Source organism: Rhinatrema bivittatum, chromosome 14, assembly GCF_901001135.1.
Source record: "Rhinatrema bivittatum chromosome 14, aRhiBiv1.1, whole genome shotgun sequence".
NCBI classification, from domain to species: domain Eukaryota; kingdom Metazoa; phylum Chordata; class Amphibia; order Gymnophiona; family Rhinatrematidae; genus Rhinatrema; species Rhinatrema bivittatum.
The window spans coordinates 27,950,490-27,977,069 of NC_042628.1; the positions used below are offsets into that span (position 1 = coordinate 27,950,490).

The following is a 26,580-nucleotide window of genomic DNA, read 5'->3' on the forward strand; positions in this document are numbered from 1 at the left end:
CCTGTCCCTCACTCCTGACTTCCCCCATGTCCCAGCTAGTGAATGGTGTGTGGGTGAGGGGGGGGGGGGGTGGATGGTGAAGTCTGAGACAGCTCCCTCCCTGCATTACTAGTGAGAGGCTGGCTTCACAGACAGGGGGGAGCTGCCTGACCCTCACTCCTGACTTCCCCCATGTCCCAGCTAGTGAATGGTGTGTGGGTAAGGGGGGGGGGGAGGATGGTGAAGTCTGAGACAGCTCCCTCCCTGCATTACTAGTGAGAGGCTGGCTTCACAGACAGGGGGGAGCTGCCTGACCCTCACTCCTCCGGGGTATTGTGATCTTCCTGCACACAGTGCCCTATCCCTGATACCAGGGGTGTTGTGATCTTCCTGCATGCAGTGCCCTATCCCTATTAATACCAGGAGTGTTGTGATCTTCCTGCACGCAGTGCCCTATCCCTGATATCGGGATGTGTGCAAGAAGATCACAACACCCCCGGTATCAGGAATAGGGCACTGTGTGCAGGAAGATCACAACACCCCCAGTATCAGGAATAGGGCACTGTGTGCAGGAAGATCACAACACCCCTGGTATTAGGGATAGGGCACTGTGTGCAGGAAGATCACAACACTCCTGGTATTAATAGGGATAGGGCACTGTGTGCAGGAAGATCACAATACCCCTGGTATCAGGGTTAGGGCACAAGTTCTAGTCACATTGACTGATCACATTTCTTTTTTTGTCAAGCTACCAACTGTTTCCATTTCCCATCCCCCATATACTGTCAGTAGGAAACTTGGTAACATGAATAAATAAGAGGGCAGCCAATAGGAATACATATTCATTCCTAAACTGACCTTAACTGACCTGAAAAGTGTCAAATTGTATCATTTTCAGTTAGTGCGCACTAACTCCCAGTTAGTGCGCACTAACTCGAGTTAGTGTGCACTAACTCGAGTTAGTGCGCACTAATCGGAAAAAACGATTTTTAACGATTTTTTAACTAAAAAATCGTGCCTAAGACGATTTTCTTGCCCTGCCACACGATTTCTATCGTTAAGACGATATGGAAAACGATTCACATCCCTAATACATGTACATGCATATGCTGGCTCACGCCAGAGAAGCACATATGATATGAAATCGGCTGTATGCACGTACATGTGCGTGCAATTTTACATAGATGCACACGTGCGCACAAATTCTGGCTGTACTGTGTAAATGGGGAGGTTTTATTAGATATGCGTGCCGATGCAATTACCAGTTTCCCCAGTCCATTTCAAGTTCACCCAGGTAAAGGATAGGACTTCCTATATAGGGATGTGCATTCATCCTGGTTCGGCCACCCCGAAAAACAAAAGGGGTTTTCCCAAAATTTCGGGAAAATTCGTTTTTCGGGGTTAGTGCGCGCTAACCCCGAAATTCGGGGCGGCGAAAAAAATCAGTCCGACCCGCGGGAAAAATGAAATTTCCCATGGTGGGCTGATAACGAAGGCTGAACTGAAAGGTTCGGCCAAATCACATCTCTACTTCCTAACCCTCCTAGTTAATATACCTCCCTTTTACCCTTTTAGCCCCAACCCTTAAAAGCCCACTACTAAGCTTCATTCTTTTTGTTTCATTACTTACATTGCATCCATAGAAGAAGTAATGTTACTTGGCAGGGGACCCAGGCACGTGTTTGAGCGTGGAAATACTTACGGACATTTCATGTAACATACTCGGACCATCCATGTTCAGCCTTTTTTTTCACCTTTCCATTTGTGCATGTACTGGGAGATATGAACACACTCGGGTGTTTCTTAAAATCTGTGCGGCATGCACCGTCTCGAGATACTTGCATATCTCCCAGCTTTGGCACGCAGGACTTTTAAAATTTGCCTTTATAAATATAACATATGAGACGGTCCCTATCTCTGGTTTGCAAAACTATCATTATTAATAGAGTTTTAGATTTTTTTCTTTTGATCAGAGTCTGAGTCACCCTGTGAGCAATAAAGTACAATATCTAAGTTAGGGAGTTGGAAGATGACTTCGGAAAAATAGACCACTGCACAGGTTCCACATAAGACATTAAACCCTTTTCATATAGTTTTTCTTTCCCTTAAGCAACTCCCAGTAAGTGCATTCTACAAATATTGGGACCTATTTACTAAAGGTTTTCTCCCATTTTGTGCTTATGGGAAAAATGCTTTAGTAAATAGGGCACATTGCTAGAAACCTTAAAACACTTTAGAGGATGGTAGCACCTTTTAAACAATCTCTGTATTTAAAAATCTCTGGTGAATTTTGCAATAAATGGATATCTAATTTCCCTGATAATACAAAGCTGAATTTTCAAAAAGTTGCACATGTAACACTACTTATCCAGCTGTTTTATATTGGCTAAGTATCACTTTTTTTAAATTTTTTTTATTTATCCAGTTATCTTACTTTGCCGGATAAGTCTTAATAAATGTTTTTTAGTTGGATAAGTAGTGCTTTTTGTTTTTTACTTATCCAGCTAATTGGAGGCAAAACCAACACCTAGGTAGATAAATTAAAACTTATTTGACTATATTGAAAATACATTAAACATATCTCTTAAATGCATGTTAATGTTGTAAGGTAGATTTACACAAATTTTACATGTGCATTTGATGCATAATATATACATGAGCATGCACGCCCCTATACACATACATACGGGCATGTGTGTGCCTCATAGCATATTTCAAAGAGAAAGTACATATTACTTTTGCTTTGAGAATTGGTACAAATGCCATGGGTAAAAGTATCTGCTGTCTTTGGTCCAATACCGTCAGTTTGAAAATTGTGACATATCCTCATGGACTTTTAAAATTCGCCTTTAAAATGGGATTTAAACTGAAAAATCCGTACTAATGCAGAAAAGTGTTCTAAAAATTGTGTGGAAACAGGCGTAAGGAGGTTAGTGCTTGAAGCCGAAAGGACTGTGCCCAAAATGATCCCTAACTCAAGTGTGAATCTGGAAAAGAGAGGGTTACTTTTATCACATATATTTTCTCAGAATTGTTACATAAAATGTTGTGTTGACCCCTATTTGCTCTATATTGACCTTTTTGTTGCCTCTAGGACTTGCCCCTCAAAAATATTCTACCATAAAAATAACTTGGGCATGAGATTTTCCAATTGCTACCCTTCCTATTTATTTTTGTTCTCATTGGTAGGTACGTTTCAGATTTTAGCATCTGTGAATTTGGTTTTCAAATGATACTCCTCAGTATAAATGTAAAGATATGTTGCTGAGCTTAGGCATTGCTTCTAACAAAAAGAAAAATGAGAGAGGAGAACCCCCATTTTGAAAACAGAACCCTTTAAAGCAGACTCTCTCTAACGTTTATAGCCCAGGGCTCAGAGGTTAACTGTTACTGTATTTTATTTTGCCAGTTTAGTCTCATATTAGAAATCAACAACTCTTCCCTGGCTGTACTCTGCTTGCAGTCCTACCAAAAAGATCAGTAAGAATCAACAGCAGTTACGAGAGAAGTGAGGAGCAAATGAATTCATAGAGGGCCAGCATCTGTTTCCCCAGAGGTCAACAGCATGCATCAGCACAATACCTGAATAGCGCTGGTGCTTGACTTTGGGAGCAAATATCAGCCTAAATGGAAAACATGAATATAATTGGCATCAAGAAAGATGCTCTTATTAAGGCCAAAGAAATAGACAAGATGATAGCAGTCACAAAAAATAAATCTTTCTTTGTAATGACCTTGCAACCTTCCCTTTCTATCAACCTGACTGAGGAGAAAAAAATATTTAGATATGTCTGTGTGTGCGCCACATGCATGAGTATGTGAAACATGAAATAAAATCAATGCAGCTGTCTTCAGTTTAAGCAGAATGTTACTGTACACTGGATAGATTTATGAATCATCTAGTAAGCTAGACTGAGAAAAATGCTCATTACACAAGATGTTGCTAGATTTCACTACAATGAAGCATCACCTTCATAATCTTCTAGCCCCTGTCCCTGCTTCACAACTATACCTTCTCCATTGATTCAAACTTAATCTGTAGATATTTTGACTCTTTGGAAAAGGGAAGGGGAGGGGCTAGCATTGCACCATCCTCTTTTATCCCCTTCACTGCAGATAGTTTTTTCCAGAGACTGTCTTCAGTAAGTATCCAATAAATTGATTTTTTTTTTTTTTGCTCATTCATGGATTTAAAATTCTGTACATGTAGCGTAATCAGACATATATAATTAACAAATTAACAGATCATTGATTCCTATAGTTCACCAAGTCCAACATCTAGGGATCTACTCTCTCACTGCATCCTCACTTGAACTAGCTTGTTCGAAATGCATACTATAAACTTCACATGATACAGAGAGTTCGGCTCTATAGTAAGGAACATGACCAAAAAACCATAGTCCATTCTTTAATAATGACCCTGTTGGACTATTGTAATGTGCTGTTCATTGGGCTTCCGAAGAGTCCCCTACAAGCTATTCAATTTGTTCAAAATTCAGCAGCCAGAATAATCTCAGGGACCCCTCAACGTGAGCACATTTCCCTAATATTGGTACGATACCATTGCTTGCCCATAGAAAGGAGAATTTAGCTTTGAATCCTGTTGGTCTTTAAAGGTTTACGTGGGCTTGATTTCCCTGCTTTTAACTCAGCCTTACAGCTTTATCAACCTACATGAACACTACGATCATCCTCACAATTGCTTTTATATGCCCCTCTTTTAAACATATTAGACTTGATGAATCACAGGAATGGCTATGGTATAGGGTCCCTTGCTTTGGAATACCCTACCCATTGAGACTAAGAAAGACTTCCTTGATGAAGTTTAGGAAGCTAGTTAAAACCATTCTATTAAAAAAAAAAAAAAAAAAAAAAAAAACTTACAATGTACCTTAATATTAATCCTGACAGATTTTTTTTTGGGGGGGAGGGGGTTATTTTAATATTGTTCCTGGGAACATTTATCTGGTATTTTTGGTGACAAATACTAGATGAAAGGATATAAAAAGCTGTGCTCTTATAACTGATATTATTCTCTTTTACATTATAGTCTGTGTTTTGGTTTCCATTGATTGATTTTTATTTTTATTTCTGATTTTAGGGCGAATGTTAAAAGCCCTACACGTGGCAAAACCAGGAGATAACGCGCGTGACTCGGCAGTGCAGATTTTAACAGGCCCCTGGCCATGTGCGTATTTCCTGGTATGCAGATAAAGAAGATTTGACAAAAAGAAAGAGTCGAGGCGGGGCATGGGCGTGGTCTGGGCAGGGCATGGGTGGGCTGCAACTGCGACCCATGAAGTCACTTACCTGCTGTAGCGCATGCTGGGATCCCTCAATCGCGTAACTTGCTTCTGCTATGGACAGCGTGTAAGTAGTGAAAAAAAAAAGGTAGTCCGTGGGGTTTTAGAGGTCAGGGATACTGGGGTGAACTGGGAGGGAACTGGTAATTAGCTCTATTGCGTCGCCACATGAACCTACTAAAATACCCCTCCCTTACGTGTTTGAGACAGCATTCGAGCACACTTGTGCATCGAAATAAAATTATGCATGCATATATGTGTGGCTAGCCAATTTTATAACATCTGAGCATAAATGCACGCATGTTATAAAATTAAAATCTACATTTTATGTACTGTTTCATTATGATTAATTATAATTTAACTTACTATGAATGTCTATTGCATACCACCTAGAATGTAGATGATTTTAAATAAATAATATATCTTAGACGTATATTTTAGGACTTATGAAGATGTGGAATTAATACTACTTCTGATCCTGGTGCAGTATATTCTACCATAGTTCTTGTAATGATCATAGTTTGAACCTGCTTTATTCCTGATTCTACCCCAGTTCCAACATTTGCTGGCATGTCTTTCAGTGTCTATGTAACCTTACTGGTATTTCTGAAGATAGATGGCTATAATTTGACTATTTGCCCTGTAAAAGCCCATAATAGTCATGAAAACTGTTCATGAAAATATCAGCCATGGCTTTGTTGTAGAAAAGAAATGGGGATTAAATTAACTTTAAAACTTATATTGCACACCCCCTTTTTACTCCTTTGAGCAAAGCAGTGATAGATTAGATACAAACTATCTAAGGTTGTGGGAGGGACTGTATTTCGGCTTTCTCCTATTTGATTCTTTTGCTTTCCTAGCAGTGGGATTTATAATGCAGGCTTGTGCCTGGACTCCAGCCCTGATCCCAAAATGCTGCTGCCAAGCAGAGATATGTGGAGCCTGGCCATGCTATCAAGGGGTGGTTCTATTGTGAGGCAGGGCAAGGCAGCGGCCTCAGGCGGCAGAATTTTGGAGCGGCAAAAAGTGCCCCTCCAAAACACCTCTACCGCAGCCGCCGCCTCACCCTGCCTCCAGAGTCAAACATAGGATCGGGCAGGGATAAACCGAACCCCTGCCTGATCCACTCGATGGCAACACACGTCCCTAACCCCAGGCAGCAGGAGCTGCATTTATCCCGACGGCATCTCCTGCAGCTGCGAGGCCAGTCTCGCAGCCAGACTGATTCCTGTGATTTTCCCTCTTGCGACCTCATAATTTTTGATAGTAGGGGACTGCATTTTTCTCTTTCACCTGATTCTTTTTTTTTTTGCTTCTGTGTATAAGCAGATTTCTCCTTCTGGTACCGAACTTTATAAAGCAGACTGATGACAGTATACCAGGCCTGATCCCAGAATGTGTCCGACAAGCAGAGATATACAGCCCTCCAAATAACTCACCTGGACCCCTGCTCCAAGGCCAACAGGATGTGCCCTCCTTTGCCCCTCAATCTGCTGAAGCTATTGCAAGAGTCAGCGGCAGCCGTTGTGCAGGAGTGACTGGGGGGACAGCTCCTGAAGAGATTTTCAACAGGAGGAAGGATCCTGGAGTAGTTGCTGTTCGGGGCTGCAGACCTAACTTATTATTATTACTTTTTTTTTTTTTTTTTACTTTTGCTTTTTTAAAATTGTGTTTGTTTCATTTTCATTTCAAGGAAATGAAAATTAAGTCTGTGCATGCACCTACTAAACTTCACATTTAACCACTTTTGTTTTCATAAGGGTAGGGGCTTTTTAAACATGATCTAGATTGCTGCAGGCTCTTACTATGCCATAGCCTGGCCCTGCTGCCAGCCCACCTACGAATGGAAGCAGCGTAGCACTTATCACCTGAGCCACCTGGCCTGGTTGGAACTTCTCTCATACTTAACTGGCAGGGAAGATTATCCAGGAACCTGCAGGTGGTACCTCCCAGAGTGAAGCTCTTTCCTTACACTTTGGCAGAGCTGACGCCTGCAATTTCACCACATGTGAGAAACTTGACTGTATAATTTATGGAGCTGGGAACTGTGCTTGACTTTCCCCTGTGCGCTCTGTTTTGTTTTTTTTTTTTTGCTCCTGGTTAAAATCTTCCTGCCAGGAATGAATGGCAGTCAACTAGAAGTCAAGAATTATGGACATTGTTTCCTTATTAAGGTAACCTTAAACACAAACACACTCTCTATGTACCTATCTAGGAAGCGTGCATATATATATAATTTGAGATTACTTGATATTTAGATTTAATTACTTGCCTTTTCAAAACCGTTACAATTCAGGAACAGTAGGTAGATCTCTGCCCCAAAAGGTTTTACAATACAGATTGGTATATATAAATATTATGCACTAATGATGTGCTTGGATCTTGATGATGCTCTTAAAATGAACTATAAACAATAGGGAAAAAAAATGTAGAACTTGTTCAATTTTTTTATGTCATTTTTTTTTTTAAACTGTAGCAAAGTACTGTATGATTTTGTCAAGAACAAACAATAATTACAAAAAAAAAAAAAATCTCTCGGAGATCAACACCAAGGAAAAAGAGAAAGCAAACAGATGGCCTTGTTTTACTATGCAGGTGCTGTTCAGCAGTTTTTACCACCGGTGAAGCTGCTACACTTTGCACGATGTTTTCCCAATTCACTAGACAATCAGGAACAGAACAACATGAACGCTCTCTTCTGCTACAATGTGCTGAGGCAGCACGTTATCGGTGGGGGACTCTGAAGCCTTGCTGACATCTGACATGAATTCCTGGGAAGCTGACTTTTAAAAAAAAAATCAATGGGGGCAGACCTTGAGTCCCAGAATGCGTTGTGAAGTTTAACACCTCTGAAGCTGTTCAAGCTTGATTGGCTACTGGACAAGGCAGGTCATGGAGAGAGGCAGTAGATGCTCATCAGTAGGAGCGGCAGCAAGTTACCATGGCGTACGACTCCTATAACATAGCATGGATCAGGAGATGCATAATGCGCAGCAGACCCCTTATTAATACAACTAGAAGCAGAGTATGAAAAATGTACCTTAGCAGCGCACAAGGGATCTGCAGTATGCTATATACAGCAGCTATTTTGACCTCTGCTTTTATTTTCAGTCTTTCACTCAACTTTCATGACAAAGTTGGAGGATATCCTAGCTTATTAATACCGCCAAGCAGAAATAATGCACATTTGTTTCTGTTTCAAAAATTATCACATTACAGTGGCAATATTTGTCACAGAAAATAAAAAGGAGTAGAACTAGGATTCAAGTTTGTAATACCAAAGAATTTTGATGCCTGTTCATTTGTATATTTGAAATACTGGTTAGATAAAAATGTAGCCATAATCCCTTTTTATAACTATTACTCAGGTTAGCAAGTGTGCCTTATCTCGGGGAGATCACTATTGCCAAAACCATCTCAGGGGTGACCGCCTCTTCTCGCCTTTCTATAATTAACCCCACCCTTGTCCCATCTTGTCATATTTGTAAGAAACCACTGTCGGTCCATTCTTCGAAAAGAAGATCTTTATTGGATGGATATGGCCACAGCATAGGTCAATGCATACAACAATTAAATTATAAAACAATTACTAACATTCATTCAATTTACAAAACATCAATTACTAAAATGTTCTCAATCCCCAGGGGTGACCATACCCTCACCTGTTGAATTTCAATTCACTAAACGCTCCAGAGGATCCTGCTACAGCAATGTAGCACCACTGGGGGACACAAGACCACTGAAGTCTTGTCCCTCACGTTATCCTGCATTTGATCCTGATTACAGATGAAGTTCTCAGCAATGCGCTGAAGTCCAGCTCCATAAAAGAGCAGGTGTCACTCATTATGCATACCATCACAATTCTGGGTGATGCACAGGCCAATCCCAGCCGTCAAAGCCGAATACTTGACAGTCAGCTCATCTCGTTGTCATCCACCAATGCAATGTAGGAGCAGGAATACCATGCTAATTGGTATTCTCTACCCAGCCAGCTTTCAAGAATTGCACATGCCATGCACTTCAGGTTGTGATCAAACCCCCCCCCCCGCCACAAGCCCACAGTAGTGACACCTCACTTGTCGTGAGTACCCCACCAACCCAGCTGTGGCCATATCTTACAACCACTGATTTTGCCTAGAGCTTAACAACACTTAATGCTCTTGTTCAATATGAGCTGACTGTCAAGTATTCGGCTTTGACGGCTGGGATTGGCCTGTGCATCACCCAGAATTGTGATGGTATGCATAATGAGTGACACCTGCTCTTTTATGGAGCTGGACTTCAGCGCATTGCTGAGAACTTCATCTGTAATCAGGATCAAATGCAGGATAACGTGAGGGACAAGACTTCAGTGGTCTTGTGTCCCCCAGTGGTGCTACATTGCTGTAGCAGGATCCTCTGGAGCGTTTAGTGAATTGAAATTCAACAGGTGAGGGCATGGTCACCCCTGGGGATTGAGAACATTTTAGTAATTGATGTTTTGTAAATTGAATGAATGTTAGTAATTGTTTTATAATTTAATTGTTGTATGCATTGACCTATGCTGTGGCCATATCCATCCAATAAAGATCTTCTTTTCGAAGAATGGACCGACAGTGGTTTCTTACAAATATGACAAGATGGGACAAGGGTGGGGTTAATTATAGAAAGGCGAGAAGAGGCGGTCACCCCTGAGATGGTTTTGGCAATAGTGATCTCCCCGAGATAAGGCACACTTGCTAACCTGAGTAATAGTTATAAAAAGGGATTATGGCTACATTTTTATCTAACCAGTATTTCAAATATACAAATGAACAGGCATCAAAATTCTTTGGTATTACAAACTTGAATCATAGTTCTACTCCTTTTTATTGCTCTGGAGGTAGCACCATCCCTCCAAAGTCTACAGGAGAATACTGCATATTACCCATATTACCTGAGTAATATTACCCATATTACCTGAGTAATAGTTATAAAAAGGGATTATGGCTACATTTTTATCTAACCAGTATTTCAAATATACAAATGAACAGGCATCAAAATTCTTTGGTATTACAAACTTGAATCATAGTTCTACTCCTTTTTACTGCTCTGGAGGTAGCACCATCCCTCCAAAGTCTACAGGAGAATACTGCATATTACCCACCTATGTATTGCCACCATTCTGGACTGTACTGAATATCACCATGTGCCTGTTGAGCCCTCCATCCCGAAAACTATGAGGTTTATTACATGGGATTCACTGTATGCAGTAATAATCAAATAGGAATATGGTAAGTCCTGAATCACCCCAACTGCAAGGGGTCCACTAAGCTCATTTCTAGAGCATAGATGAATAGCGCTAAATTGCTTAGTTTTTGGTGTGGACTTGGAGACCTTGCCATAAGAAATGTAATAACTATTTTATAGTGCAAGGTTGCGAGAGCCAGAAAATCAAACAAAACAACTTATAACAAATAAACTTAGCTAATGTATTAGTGAACACTGGGCGATTACTAGCCCATAATATATCAGCATTACTTTTTCAGTGTCTTTCCAATGCTATCATGTATATGCTAGAGACTAGATTATAGGCATGTACAAATCACCCTTCCATTCACATGCAGCAATGAGGAAATTTACTTTGAGTTAGCCCCAATGCTGTGCAAGTTATGATGTCACCTCTTGAACACTAGAAATATCCTACTTGGACAACAACCAGTCTTTCGCAGAGGCAATTCCTCCTGCCATACTCCAGCCATGGCCCTAAATTCTTAAAGGTGTGTGGGGGGTGGGGGGGGGGCACACGCTGATGACGAGGAACTAGCACCTTTGCTGGATGGCCATTCTTCTGATCCATCCTACAAGATTCATTGAAGAATCCTGATAAATGAATCACTGGAAGCCAATGGTAGCCCTTTGTGTATTGCGTTCTGGAATACATGCCATGGTCTCTCCATGGAACTGAGAAAATAAAATAATAACTGAAGTCAATCATATCATAAGGACTCCAAAGGAATATTAACAAGGAGATTGACTAGCATGAATAGATAACCAATAACTGGAAATCTTATGAAGCCATCGAAGAACTGTTCTGCCTTGAAATTATCAGCCATTAGCTGAGATGGCAGGTCCTGGAAAAGCAATGGAGGGCAATCTCAGAAAAATGCCTACAACAATATGCTGTATGTATTGTTCTTGAAAAGTAGAATGCTATCGGCAGAGACACCTGACAGGCTAGTACCTCCTGTTGTCATCCATAGAAATATCTGCACAAAACTACGACTCGACAGAGAGCACCAATTTTATTTGCAGATGTGATCATCAACGAAGATGGTCAACACCATGGCACTATAAACAAGAATCTTATGGGCACCTGAAGAAACAATGCCCTAGAATAATAATTAACTTTTGGACCAAACGCTGCTCGTAATTTCATAACATCATTGGTGAGTTGGGACCCTGCCATATGCGTTCTGTCTAAGGCCAAGAACACATGTGCCACCTGCTAAGGGGGAAATCGCTGAAGGTAATGAGTGCCTGGGTGCCATAAATGACCCACTAAAGGAAGAAAAAAGGATGATGATCAGGATATACACTGTAGTTGGTTAATGCACCTAGAACTGGAAACAAGAATAGTATGGATGGCTGGGCATCCAAACGGAAGATGAAATCCAATGTGTACAAATGGAAGGTGATGCACACAGGGAAAACAACCCATGCTGTAGTCACACGACACCCAGTTTCACACTAAGAATTATCACCTAGAAAAAGATCTAGGCAACATAGAGGACAATGCACTACAACCATTGGCCCTCTGCACTATAGCGGTCAAAAATGAACAAAACAAAGAATGCCACAACGCATCTGCCTTGCTCCATGACAAGACAGCACTCTGAGCACTGCATGCCATTTTGATCGCTGCCTCTCAAAAGATATATAGTTGTACTGGAAAAGGTACAGAGAAGGAAGACCAAAATGATAAAGGGCATGGGACAGCTCCCCCATGAATAAATGCCAAAGAGGTCTGGGCCCAGCTCAGATAAGCTGATAGGGGATATGACACAAGTCTAGAAGACCATGAAAATACCAGAAAGGGCAAATGTTAATTGGCCATCTATATTCTTAAACACAAGGACTAGGGCACACTCCCTGAAGGAGGCAAGTAGCACAGTTAAAACACAAAATACTTTATATACTACTAGCTTCAAATTGTATGCAGCAGTGCGGACCAGGCAAATGTGACAGAAAGGTACAGAAATGATTCCCTCTCTCCACCCTTTTAGACTCAGGAGGGCAAATCTGATGTCCGAATATATCCTGCAATGTGAGTCAACAGCACTGGTAATGTTAATTAACTTGAACCTTTTACTGAGAGCATTACCTGGCCAAGCAAAATAATTTGTAGTCTATTTCTTCTTTGGCATTCCTTGGAACCTAAAACGCAAGCTGCAATTTATCAGTGCTACCGCTTGGACAATGCTCTCAGGGGTTGCAATGGTATGAGATTCGAAATGCATAGTGCAGAAGTACAGAGGCAAGCCACCCTCCCTTGTCTCTTAGCTAGGACAAACCTTCCAGTGAATAGAATCAATGACTGCAAATCCAACTATATAGATCCCCAAGCAGAGATACCCACATGAAGAGCAGTTACTACCCTTAACAGAGACCATGGGGGTAATCCGCATGGAGTGGCAGTTACTGAATTATCAAGAAGGCTTCTCACCCAGTAAAATTGTTACTAACAGTAATTTGTCATGGATTTGACAGTTGTTTGGTTTTGAATGCGAATATTACTACCCTTAACATAAGGCTTGGGGGTACCTGCACTGAGCAGCAGTTACTACCATTAGAAGCTTGCTGGGCAGATTTAAATGCACCATTTTTCATCACTCCCATGCTACTATGAATGTATGTCTGTAGGGAACAGGTGCCTGGATGCAAAATAAATGTATAATAGAGAAGCCTCATGTATGCTGCTAGCCAGATAGACCAGCACCTTTGAGATGCACAGCAATGTGAGCAGCTTCACTTGCAGAGGAGCCCTATGAAGGAAATTACATAAAATGGGATAGAGATATCTACATCTTTGTCCGCTTTGTGACCAGGGGGGCCTTGGTTCATATAGCCAGAGGCATTTCCTTTACAGAATATTCATCCCTAACGAGATGGTCCCAGGTCATGAAGGAGTATGCTACCAATCCTAAAGCTGCACCATGCTAGTCATACCCCTGCCCCTTTGCAGGCCACGCTAATCGAGGTTTGCTGGTGTTGGAAAATGTCACCTTACCAGAGCCCTTCGTATGCCCTCATATGGTACAATGTGCTCCTGCATCCATGGGGGCTTGAAAACACCCCAAAAGCCAACTTAAGGAGGTGCGGCAGTGGTCACTTGGTTGTACGCTGAGTCAAGGATGGATCTAATGGATCCTTGACTGTACTCCCATCCAGCACGACCCCATCGCAAAGGAGCCCAAAGGCATTTTGATATCTGAATTCCCCGCAGCCCAAAAGCATTTATCATTGCAGCCATCTGCTCTAACGATAGGGCCCAAGCGAAGAGGGTCTGCAGGCCTCACGCTTGCTTCAGACACTTGCCCTCTGGGGTGTCCTGGCCTTCACTCCTGCCTGCCTCATTCTCAGCCCCCAATGAGGGCTTGCATCTGCCATGCCAAAACATACCTGCACTTGGATGGGAGGTGACAGCGGTTTTTAAGAGGACTGAAACTCCTGAACGCATGCTGTCATCTGAGCCCTGACAAAATGCCACAAAAGATACCGAAGTCTTCCTCTCCTGTAGCCAGAAACAAGCCCAGAGACCCCATAAGGTCAAAGGAGCACCTACCACAGCTGAATTGCAGCTCTGCCCTTCCTGGGAGACCCCAACCACAAGCCACTCCACAGCCTGAGTCAGGCAGGCACCAGTGTGGACATCTGGTCTGCTGGCAGAGACACACCCATCTTCCTGCGCCAAACCTCCACAGTGCATCGCGTATATGGCTCGCTGCCCCCTTTCCACCAACTTGGGGAAAAAAACGCCTATCTTTTCCCTTTCAAAAAAAAAAAGGCAAGGAGGCCACCAGCCCACATCAGTTATGTGCAGGGGGGGTGGGAGCTATGGCTAGGTCGAGCCAAAGCGGCCTGCATCCGCCATGCTGACACCAGGCAGCTGACCGCCATGCTCCACAATGGCACTTAAACAAACCTATGTTTGCTGAAAATAAACGCACACGTAGAAACCATGGGGAAGAGGGGGGCCCACAACTGTAAACATGGAGGGGGCGCCGCTCCCCAAAAAAACATGTGGCCTCACTCCCAGCTGCATGTACCGGTCGGTGCTCTGCTGCCGCCTCCAAATGCAGCCCTCAATGCGCGAGTGGTTTGACCCTGACTGCTGTAATCAGTTCTTATTCTTTCTGTGTAGCCAGCTGCCATGACCAAGCCACATGACCCCCCCACCAGACGCCACCGCCTATAGAGCAGACGCACCGCAGCACCATTCCCTCCTTGACTCATAGGGAGTCACAGAGAGTCTCTGTGAAGAGATCCCCGCAGCGGGGATCTCTTCACAGCTAACGAGGGAGATTGGAGATCACATCCTGCCTTACTCTGTTTACAGCCTGCACTGAAGGGAAGCCACGGCCCATGCTACGTGAGGCTGCCGATGAGATGCCACGGCCCGGAAACCAAGGCCTCGCTCAGCAGAAGGGGACAGCAGTAAAGTTGGAGGGAAGAGAAGGCCCTAAATCCTTAACCGCAAAATTAACACCTCAGCGGGCAGACCCCAAATAAGGAGGTAGGAAAGAGCCGCATGCACAAAGAGTGGGACGCGAGGGGTCAGGGGCCTTCCTTGCACCAAGAGATGTGAAGAATCCAGCCATGCAAGTCCCACCGCATCCCGCTCCCCAAAAACAGGGCATGCCAAGCACAAGCAGCAGGTCACAAAAATCCCATAACCCTCCTCTGATCCATCACCTACCCACTGCTAATTGAAAGACCTGAGCTGGAGGCGAGACCGTCCGCAGAAAACCATGCTGGAACATGGCGAAGGCCAGGAGCCAAGGTAGGCCACCCACGGGCCTGGGAGGTGGGGGGAAGGAAGCCAAGAGCACCTCCTTACCCACAAAAAAATGCCAAAAGAAGAGGCTGGCGGACGGGTCAGCTCACCTTTGAATTGTTTGCTGACCCAGCCCCTGCCCCCTCCCTTGGCTCTAGAGGTGGAGCACCTCGCCGGTTGGGGCAGGTCGGCTCCTCAAAAATAAAGTTTTGCCTGGGGTTTTCAGATTTTAATCTTTACAAGCAGAAAGCTGAAGAAAAGTAGAACTTTGGAAGATGCTTATCTTTAGAGGGAGGTTTCTTGGACGGCATTTTTTCAAAGTCACTGATATGGGTAAACAGTGATTCACGCATGTAATTGGGCTGTCTAAAAAAAACTTTCTTCCCTCAATATGGCTAACAGTATGCATGGTTTTTTTCCCACAGCCTACATCCATTTGGCCATGTTTAGAGGAGGGCATTCCTGTAGGTGTTCTATGGTTACAGGAGGAAAATAGCACGTGTAGGTTACATTTTTAAAACCATGCCACGTTATTTCCCAATGAAAAAAAAAAAAGTGACCACAGAAAAAGTACGTGCAAGAATCCACGGCTAATTTGCACCCACAGCAGGTTTTAAAGTGAAAGCGCAGGTGTGTTTTCTCTTTGAAACTTGTTGTAGAAATTATGTGTGGGCTGGGTCCTAATGTGCCCAGTCTGAAAACACCTCCCTTAATGATCACAAAAGTAAAGCTGGTGAAAAAAAAAAATCTACCATGAGTATGACTGCAACTGACCAGTGGTTACCAGATACTTACCCTTGAAAGGCATTACATCATCATCACATGAAAAGAACAGCTTTCTGACCATCAGGCAGCTTTTGTTAGATATGAAAATTGTGTTTTACAAAAGTATTGCATTTAAATTAGAGATGGGTGAACCTCATTTAAACAACCCAAATTTAGGTTTGGCTCTTCGAACATATGAATCAAATTTACTTGGCTAATCTGAGACGGCTTTGACCAGACTCCAGAAATATCCAGATTCAATGGGATTGATTTGGATTCATGCACATATTTGCAGATTTTAAATTATTCAAAATATTCAGGCAGGGCAAATATTTACTTCAAAATACAAATCTGTACATAAAAAAGAGCCATGTTGTATGGTGAAAACGGAAGTGACAGCAAATGACTCAGGTTTATATGATTGAATCACAGCTTTCTCAATCAGATTTTAAAAGGTGCCCACATACGTGCTTAATTGCCACTTCGCACACAAATGAAAAGTTCCAACAAAAGAGGCGGGGAATGGTCTGGGCAGGGCATGGGCATTCCTAAAATTCACCTTAAATTTGCGTGTAAATACTTATGCGCCACGTAACTTCACTTCTGCTATGGATAGTAAAACAAAAAGATATATACAGATCAGTGGGATTTTAAAGGTGGGGGCTGACAGGGGAGAAGGGAGGCTATTAAACTAGGGGGCTTTGGAAGTCCTATCCCTTACCTGGGAGAACTGGGAAAATTGGAAATGGTCTTGGCACGCATGTCTACTAAAATCCCCCCACTTATGTGGTAGAAGTATTTTCATGCATAAGCAAGTGTCTACTTAAAATTGTGCACTCAGTCCATTTTATAACATGCGTGCATATATGTGCGTATGTTATAAAATGACCGCATCCCTGGGCACAGGCCGACGAACGTGCACACGTGTGCCCGCTCGCCTTTTGAAAAGTTACTGTCTATGTGTATTCTAAATCTATCCAGGTCCAATAGTTGGGGATCTGGATACAATCTGAACTCATCCTCCATCCCTAATAATAATATAACGTGGTCCATATTCAAAGTTTTTGTCTTGCTAAGTTTGGGACTCAGCTGGACAAACAGCAAGCTTTGAAAACCTTGCCGATTTTACCGGCCCCGATTTATCTGGCTAAATATTTATCCAGCCTCAGAGCAGTCCTAAAGTTAAAGTTAAAGGTATGTGTACCAGGATAACTTGATGCTTAATTGACAATATTCAAAATACAGCTGATTAAGCACAGTTTACATTTTTTTTTTCTTGGTCTTCAGGTATGATGCCCCATTCCTGCACTTCCAAAATACTACAAAGAGGTTGGGGGGGAGGTAGGTTAATGCCCAATTCCCCTCAGCCCCCCCAACCCCTAAAATAAAAAAAACTAAAAAAGAAAATAACCCCAAAGCAGGCTTTAGTGAAGCAAGGCCTGCCACAATATTGAATTTAAAACCATCAAGCCCCCTCCTACACCCCATCCCCCCCCCCCCCTGCAGCTGTAATCCCCAACCCCTCCTGGGAGCACGGCAGTCTTGATGGCTCTTGGCCACTTGCAGCATTGCTCTGACGACCGAGAAGAAACATACACTCCCGATGCTGCTGCCCGAGCAGACTCTGGAGGGCGGGGGCGGCCTCGGGTCGCTTTTTAAAAACACTTTATTGGTTAGGAAAGTTAGGAAATCGGGAACTACTTGGAGATATTTTTTTTGGGGGAGTGCTGGGGGTTCAGGCCTGAAGACCCAGCAGGGTTTGTTTTTTTTTGTTTTTCCCAGTTCCCAGATTCTATTCTGAATATAGCCAGGAAGTGTTAAACTTAGCCGCTTAAATGTACCCAGATACCTTTAAACCTACTCGGCTATATTCAGAATATAGTGGGTAAGGTTTAAAGTTATCCAGTTAAAATTAGCTGGCCAGCTTCGGGTGAGGATATTCAGTGGGACACTTGTCCTGCTGGATTTCAGTGACAATTTACCGTAACTGGCACTCAAGGTAGCATGGAATAGACTTAGGTTTTGGGTACTTGCCAGGTATTTGTATCCTAGATTAGCCACTGTTGGAAACAGGATGCTGGGCTTGATGGACCCTTGGTCTGACCCAGTATGGCATGTTCTTATGTTCTTACATTAGCAGTGTCCACTCACCACTTTACTGAATATTGACCTCAACCTCATGAACACCATTCAGTGGACATGTCTGTGCCCTTCCCCACATCCAACTCCCTGTTTTCCACCTTCTTGTGCCATGTGCATGGAACAGACTTTCTTATTCGGGGCATCATGTTCCCTCGGTGGCCATATTGAAGTCTACTGTAAAACCTTTTTGAGGATGCTTTTAAATTCTAAACACTTCTCCATAATATACGCACTTTCCCCAGACTCTCATTTGTCATGTAAGCTCCATGATCCTGGGACTGTCTTTTTTTTTTTTTTTTGTGTACCGGTACAGCACTGCATATGTCCAGTAGTGCTTTAAAAAAGATAAGCGGAAGCAGCAATAGTAATATTGAGCAAGAATGCTGACAATTGCCCTTTTACCCTCAGAAGTGATCTTTTCAGGAGCATTTTGAGGGCATTGTGAAGGAGCCTGCACCATCTTTGCTGATGCTGCACTTATTCTATGACTGAATGAAAAAGTTTGGCTCTAGCACCTTTTACAAGCACTAAATTTACTAGGAAAAAAAAGACTATGGAAAAAGAATATTTCATAATTACAATTGCATGTTAACATATTATGCTGGCCAATAGGCCTCATTAAGATAGATGGGACCTCTTGACTAAAAAAAACGTTCATCAATGCAATAAGATAACTACGCCCCTGCTCCATAGTGGATCTTTTATATAAAAGCCTTTATGACCAGCTAATAATCTTGTACTATGGCAAGAATGTCTGTTGGAAGAAGCATTTACTGTGCATCAGCACAACTTGATAAATAGGCCCCAGTGTTTACAAAACGGTATATATATTCTACACAACTGGTTTATTACACGTGTTTTCTATAAGCCCCTTATCATTACTAGGCATGGAGGACTAGCCCAGTGGTTACCACATCAAACGAGAAAAGCTGGGGTTCTAATCCCACGGCACCTTGGGCAAGTCACTTTACCCTCCATTACTTCAGGTAAAACTTAGGGGCTCATTCACTAAACTATTGTATTTTCCCCCCAAGAGAAACAGCACTACCCACCCAGTCTATGGGGCAAAAGCCAGGTGGATCCATTTCCACTGGACCACAGGGCTTATTTTGTAAGGAGAGCAATGGTGTAGGGGGTCTGGCCTCGAAGGCCTGGATTTTTTCTTTAAAGAGAGGGGGGGAAAGGGGGGTTGGGGCAAGGCCTGGCACAAATGTATAACATTTATTTTTTTATATTTTGACAATGTGCTACCTCTGGGGGTGGTGGTGGGGAGAAGGGAGGCTTACCCCGGGCCCTGTCATAAAGGACAGGGCCCTGGGAGCACTGGCATGTGCATTAATGTCCCGATTCTCCCACAGGAAGTTAATGCAATGCCCCCAGGAGGCAACTCTCTCCACTACGGTGCCTAAAGTGTTCTGAGTGGTGTTGGGGTATGCGGATGGTATTGGAGTCAAGTTTGCAATCCAAAGGGGTTCTACATGTTGCTCTCTTCCCGACCAGGTAATTTTGAATATTTGGGAAATCCCACCCATCCAGAGTTTGGGAGGGGAAGCGGGGTTGGATGGCCCCCGCTGGTGACTAACAAGATTCATTGTTTAAAATAAAAGAAATGAGGTTAAATAGTAACAACACAAAAAAACCAAAAAACAATTTACCAGTAACAATTCGGTCAATACTGACTGTACAAGTTTCTCGATATGGTGCAGGTTTTATATGAAATGTCAGATCTTCACTTCTCATCAAACAAGAGCAGTACACTAAACTCTCTCAGAGAAGTATCTAATATCTATATTATTCACTCAATAACCATCCTTTACAGTTTACTGTAGCATGTGCAAGAGTACGTAAACTATCTTACTTGTATATTTTCCTTCTTATTTTCCTTCAGATGAAATCAGTATTATCAAGGTTCATCTGATGAAAAGAAAGTATTCAAAGCATGAAACAGTAAGTAATTTGTTCTCTATCCTTTCTTTCAGTGGTTTACTTATGTTTGCTTCCTCTGTAATGTCTGTCCTTTTCCTCTCTTTCTCCATGCTTTGTGTTTTTTATCCCAGTGAGTTCACTCACTTATTTGTTACAGACAGAAGCGTGGTCTTCTCCCGGTGACTTGGATACTGTTGGCTGGCAGTTAAAGCTGGTGCTGCTGAACTACCTGAGGGCGCGACCTTTGTCTCCACTGCCTCTTGCTTCCTCCCGGCGTTCAGTGACCTTGGAGCACACTGTCCTCAGATGCTGTTCCTCTCCCAAAGAAAGAAAAAATTCTTCCCCTTGCTTTAAATAAAATAAGAGAGTTGCAATTGGCTACACTGTCACCGCAATCTTCCGCAAGTGCCAATACCTTACAGAGTGTGGGTCTTCACTGTCTTAATTGAACTTGCTTATCTAAGGGAGGAAATAAAAAATAGCTGCAGCAAGCTCTACCCATGCAGAGGGATCAGCAAAACTGGATCAGTGAGTATCTTGGAAGGAAACAAACCACAGTCTCTTATTCCTTCAAATACGGCTCCAATACCATGACATGGACACTGCCACAGGTCTCTCGGTGTCAGGGCTGCTTGCACAATGAAAAGAGTCTTAAATTCAGAGCGCTGGGTGGCAAGGTCTCAGTTTTCACTGAGGAGAAATGTTACTGTATTTGAGTCCCAAATGTCTTCACTTTACCTGGACTCAGGCAACAGTCTGGTCCCCCTCACTCATTCAACTTGATACTGGCAATACAGATCAGCAAAATGGTTAATCCCTTTCAGGTAGAAAATTGTTAGATTGATTCTCACTTCCAGCTGTTACAGCTTGTAGATCTCAGTCACATTTATATGTTGTTTCCTCTTGTGCTGGTTCTAAAACTCCACACTCTCAGCAGTTCTTTTACAACTGTCACTCTTCAATGCTTTAACCTTAAGTTTGTACTTTGTTTTAAACATGTGGAATAAAGTATACTTTTCATGCTCTCACCAAACACCTATCTGTGTCCCATAAAGATCCCTCTGTGGCTGCAGACTCCTCCTGGAAGCTCAGCACGTCTCTGCATCTGAACTCTGTCCACAAAGATTTTTTTTTTCTTCCCAGTGAGATCAACACACCCCTGACATCATAGCAAAGAGTCCCAGATTTAAAACTGTTCATCCTCTCCATTGTTGTCACTGTCCAGCTTTCCCAAAGCATGGCACATATGCCAGCCACCTGTGTTAAATTCACATTGCTTTTCAAAATAACAGAGCTGCCCAGAAATCCCAGGGGCTGGTCTCATTACTTCCTTAATGGTAACCCTCCACTGGCTTTTCTCACCTCCAACAGACCAGCAGGAAAGCCTGTGCCGTTTGGAAAGGCTGTAATGGATCACAGTGCTTTATAAGGCAAAACCAGGACCGGATCCCAGTTGAATCTGGAGTGCTATCTCAGAGACTTTTCTCGACACCAAAACTTTACAAAACCACCCTGGTACAGATTAGGGGGCATGCCTAGAAAATGCCATTACCACTCCTGCCTGAAACAAATAGTTTAAAATACTTTTCCAGGAGCCACTCCATTGTGGGTTTTCCATGCCTGCCCCCAACAGTCTCTCACTATCCCAGAATCCCATGCATGCCCCAATGCATTCTTGGGAGTTATGATCAAAGGGAACTTTCAACTCAAAAAATGTTCTTAAATGATAACAGTCTCTCTGCTCTGGAATCTTAGTTTTTCTTCCCTCTCTGCTGGTCTGCTAATTTACTGAACAGAAAGGCTGGATGCCTCTCTTGCACTGACATTCAGTGTTAAAGCAGGTAAACCTTTTTTTTTATTATTTCTTTTATGGACCTGTTCACATTAGCTACAACTCTTGGGTTGCAGCTAACTTCAAATCAAATAATGAGGTTTGTGATTTTTTTTCCAGCAAACTGTTATTTGATTTACATTGTTTAGGGTATTTATGACCTGATTAGCATGCAATTGCACATCACTTTGGATGATCTAGTTTTTGATCTGGAAAGTGATCTATAAATTTTATTAAGAATATAAATAAAATTTGCATGCTAATCAGCTCATTTAAATATGCAGTGCCAGGGCCAGATTGATGCAAGGTATTTGAAATACCTTGCTTTATTCATGCTTTAGGACATATGACATGAAAAAACCAGCATTTATCATGCTGTAAATGGCCTAACATGGCTTAGTGAATGAGCCTCTTAGATTAAAACCCTCTGGGGACAGGGGAATACCTACAGTAGCTGAATTTAACCTGCTTTGAAATGGCTTGACCATTCACAAAAGACAGAATATAAATACTGCCGGCCTAATTTAACATTCTCTGCAATACTTTTGAAATTGTTTTTAATACAGTTCCAGTATCATTTTAAGATGATTAGAGATCATTCCTCTTCATCCTGCCAGACTAGTCTTCACAGTGGGTTTTGACCCCCCTATCAGCAGATGGAGGCAGAGTTCCAGACCTCTTCCCTGAGGCCTTTCCTATATAGGCTGGTTCAGTAGGGAAGGTGTCAGTAATTTTCTGCCTCTAGCAGATGGTTGGTGTAGCTGATTTGGCAGGAGGAATAGGCAGGGGCGATGGCCTCCCTGAGGTCACATCCTGGGGAAGCACCTGGGCCAGGTTGGGGAACAGTTCCTCAGGATGACAGCCCTCCTAGGGTCACTTTTCCCTCCCCGCACGCAGGCAATCAGGCCCCTGGCTTTGCATCCCCTGGAAATGAAAGGAACGTTCAACGGTGGCAGCAGTAAGTAGGCCTCGAGCCAAAGACTGCAGGACCCACCCGAAGTCCCCCGAACCCTCGCACCGGCAGGTAAGCTGGAGAGAGTCAGGAAGTGCCTTCAGTGCGGCACACAGCACGTCCTGATGGTGGAAGGCTCATTCTGCCGCAATTGCAACAGGGCACCATCGGGGGCCCCAGCAGAGGGCAGTGAGGGAGGCCGTTGAGTTCCTTTTCCCCAGCCAACCCCAAAGCACCCGCAAATGAAGTCAACTGCCAGCCTCTGCTCAAACTCCTGCCTCCACCCCGGTGGCATTGGAGGAGGAAGCCTCGGAGGGGAGGAGTTCTCTTCCGATTTCATGCTTTTAATGCACAAGATCTACAGGGAAATGAAGGGTAAACCAATGGGCTTAAGGATCCCCAAAGGTAGAACCCCCGAGTGCATCCCCCTCATGAGAAGAAGAAGCTCGTACACAAGGAAAGGGAAAGGCCGAGACCCATACCAGAGCTCTTTTCGGATGAGCTGGACGATTTGTCCCAGGGGAATTTCCTGGAGGAGACCAAGGAGGAAGAGGACCCGGGTCCTGAACAGGAAGACTCGGCAGTCTGACTATTTAGGGTAGAGGAGTTAGGCACCCTCATTTCCAAGGTCTCCCAGGTCCTCAGGCTTACTGAGGAGCATCCCAGAGTCAGTAAACCAGGAAGTAACCCTATCTTCACGGGCATTAAAAAGCCAGCAAAAGCATTCCCCATACATTACATTCTGCAATGCAGGATATGATTTCAGCAGAGTGGGTCAAGCCAGACTTAAGATTATGGAGCAAAAAGAATAAGGAAATATTGTATGTAATGGATCAGATGGGGCGATACAGCCTCCTGGCCCTCCCCAAGGTGGATGCAGCTGTGTCAGTGGTCTCCAGAAAGACTACCATCCTGGATGAGGGAGGTGTGGTCCTTAGGGACATGCAGGATAGAAGGATTGAGACACTTCTCAGGAAAGACTTTGAACTGTCTAACCTAGCTCTGTGCTAAGCAATCTGCAGGGGATATGAGGCAAGGGCTCTGCTCTGAACTTTACAGCCACCCACAGGGCAGGCGGAAGGCACCAGCAACCAGGAGATGGTGCAAGCAGATACCATAGCAGTGTATATGGCTAAAGACCTCTATGATTTGATTAGTTTCTCAGCCAAGCAGGCTGCAACAGGCATGATGGATAGGTGCCTCCTATGGTTAAAGTGCTGGGCAGCAGATTCAGCACCCAAGGCCAAGCTGAGTAAACTCCCTTTTAAAGGAAAATTGTTTTTTGAAGAGGACCTAGAATCTCTCATGAAGAGTTTGGAAACTAAACCACTAAGACTCCCGGAGGATCAGAGCAGGCAGACAATGCCCCAGAGCACCAGGCAGCATAGGTGGATAGGTTCCAGCCCAGTGGGGAGGGCAGATCACACAGTCAGCCCTTTCGAGGGGCCAGGTGCGGCTCTAGAGTCCATGGCAGTCGAAGGCAGCCCTCCAAAGAATTGCAATGATGATGTAAGGGTCCACTCTGTGCTTCCACAGGTGGGAGGTAGACTGAGAGGCTTTCATCATGAGTGGACCATAGTAACTACAGACCAGTGGATACTAGGCATTATAAGAGAGGGGTACTATCCAGAACTAAAGAGCAGTATGAAAGAACAGTTTATCTCCCATTGTCATGCAGTGGAGAGAAGAAACAGACAATTCAAGAAGCAGTTGCCAGAGTGCTGCTAGCCTTCAAAACATTACCCCAGTCCTCAGTCAAGAAAGCGAAAGGTCATCTACTCCATCTTCTTCACAGTGCCAAAAAGGATGGGTCTTATCACCCAGTGCTGCACCTCAAGGAAATAAACTGGGTGCTGAGGATTCTGCATTTCAGGATGGCTATTGAGAGGGATAGGTTCGAGAAGAGAGTATATTCCACAAGGGAAATCACTACGTTTCTTACGGCAAGGAAAATTTCAACTTCGGTAGCCTAGGCATGTGTTTTGTCCGTCGGTCTCAGATGGCTTCGACCTTTATGCCTCACCTTTTTCTCTGCTCTCCCCGCTAGCCTTGGGATGGCTACCACCGCGTCTGCAAGCTGTGCTCTCTGGCATCCCCAAAATAGCTATGGCAAAGTCTCATGCCATGTTTCTTCTAAGGGCCTCCTAGGGTGCGCGTGCGCACGCCACCCGCGTCTTTATCCACGTCATGGCGGGAACCCTGCCTTGGTGCCTGTAACCATCTACTTCTGCCTCTGCCAATGGAGCATTTCAGAAACTGAAAGACGTTTTCTCGAGTAAGCCATGCCTCCGACATCCGGATCCGACCAGACCCTTTCATCGTAGAGGTTGATGCCTCAGACGTAGGCATAGGGGCCGTGCTAAGCCAGTCCGGTAACTCTAAGACCTTACATCCATGTCTTTTTTCTCCCAACACTTCTCACCAGCGGAGAAGAACTACGGCATTGGGGATAAAGAACTACTGGCAATAAAGATGGCATTCAAAGAGTGGCGCCCCTGGCTTGAAGGTGCACAACATCAGATCACTGTTTTCATGGATCACAAAAATCTGGAGTACCTCCGTCACGCTCAGCGCCTAAACCATAGGCAGGTGAGATGGTCCCTGTTCTTCAATAGATTTGACTTTGTGCTGAAATACCGCCCTGGAGATCAGAACGTCACAGCAGATGCCCTATCTCACTCATTTCTCTCTGAGGACGTACCTGATGAACCCCAACATATCATTGACCCGAAAAAAAGTTATCTTGTCTGCTACTCACCCAGTACCTGCGGGCAAGACCATTGTACCCAGGAACCTAAGGAAAAAGCTGTTAGCATGGGCTCATGATTCGAAACTGGCTGGACACCCTGGTCAATGCAGAACTCTGGCTAAACTACAGAAGTACTACTGGTGGCCCACCATTAAGGAAGACACGTTCTCCTATATAACTAATGAATTCAAGAAGATTATTGTAAGGTAATGATGATGTTTTTATTAATATTCTGGATTTTGTTTTTATGCAATTTATTCTACCGTGAGGCTATGTACAAATTCACTTGGTGTGTTACAAACCCATCTTTTTAGTGTATTTATCCTCTATATGTCACCTTGGCTTTTTTATTTAACTTTTAAATGACTGATTCACTCAAATGTGGTTGATTGATTCAAATAACTATACAATTATTGATGATGCCATTTCTTATTTTATTCTTATTCTTAAAGTTTTTTATTTATGTTTTTAGCCCCTGAGGCAGCCGTTTTGAAACGGCGAAACTCGGCCAGAGTCGGGCTACCCTTGTGTCTCCACTGCAATAAAGGATTGTTTTAAGACTACAGGCATCTATTTCTTTTCTTTCATCCTGACGGCTATTATAGATCGCCTTCCTTCGTGCTTTTTGGGTCCCACCATTAAGGAAGACACGTTCTCCTATGTTGCTTCTTGTTCCAATTGTGCAAGACAGAAACCGCCAACAGGACATCCTTGGGGCCTACTTCAACCCTTGTCAGTGCCAGATGAGCCCTAGACTCACATTGCTACAGACTTTGTGATAGACTTACCACTCTCAGGAGGTAACAATACCATCTGGGTTACAGTGGATCATTTCTCGAAGAATGCTCACTTCGTGGATCTCCCTGTCTTACCCTCAGCCATGGAGCTTGCAAAGCTTTTCATCACCCACATCTTTCA

The 26,580-nt window shown here is 43.5% G+C and overlaps 1 long non-coding RNA gene and 1 other non-coding gene across 2 annotated transcripts in view; one reads left to right on the forward strand and one right to left on the reverse strand.

Moving 5' to 3' along the window:
* The window catches only part of LOC115076000, a 145,303-nt gene extending 123,617 nt beyond the window's left edge, over positions 1–21,686 (reverse strand). The window contains exon 1 of the long non-coding RNA XR_003852666.1: positions 20,063–21,686. This is a non-coding gene — a long non-coding RNA (uncharacterized LOC115076000). The remainder of the gene's footprint in view (positions 1–20,062) is intronic.
* On the forward strand, positions 7,183–7,348 carry LOC115076371. The gene has a single exon (XR_003852739.1). It is a non-coding gene; the product is annotated as a U1 spliceosomal RNA (small nuclear RNA).
* Positions 21,687–26,580: the final 4,894 nt, after the last annotated feature.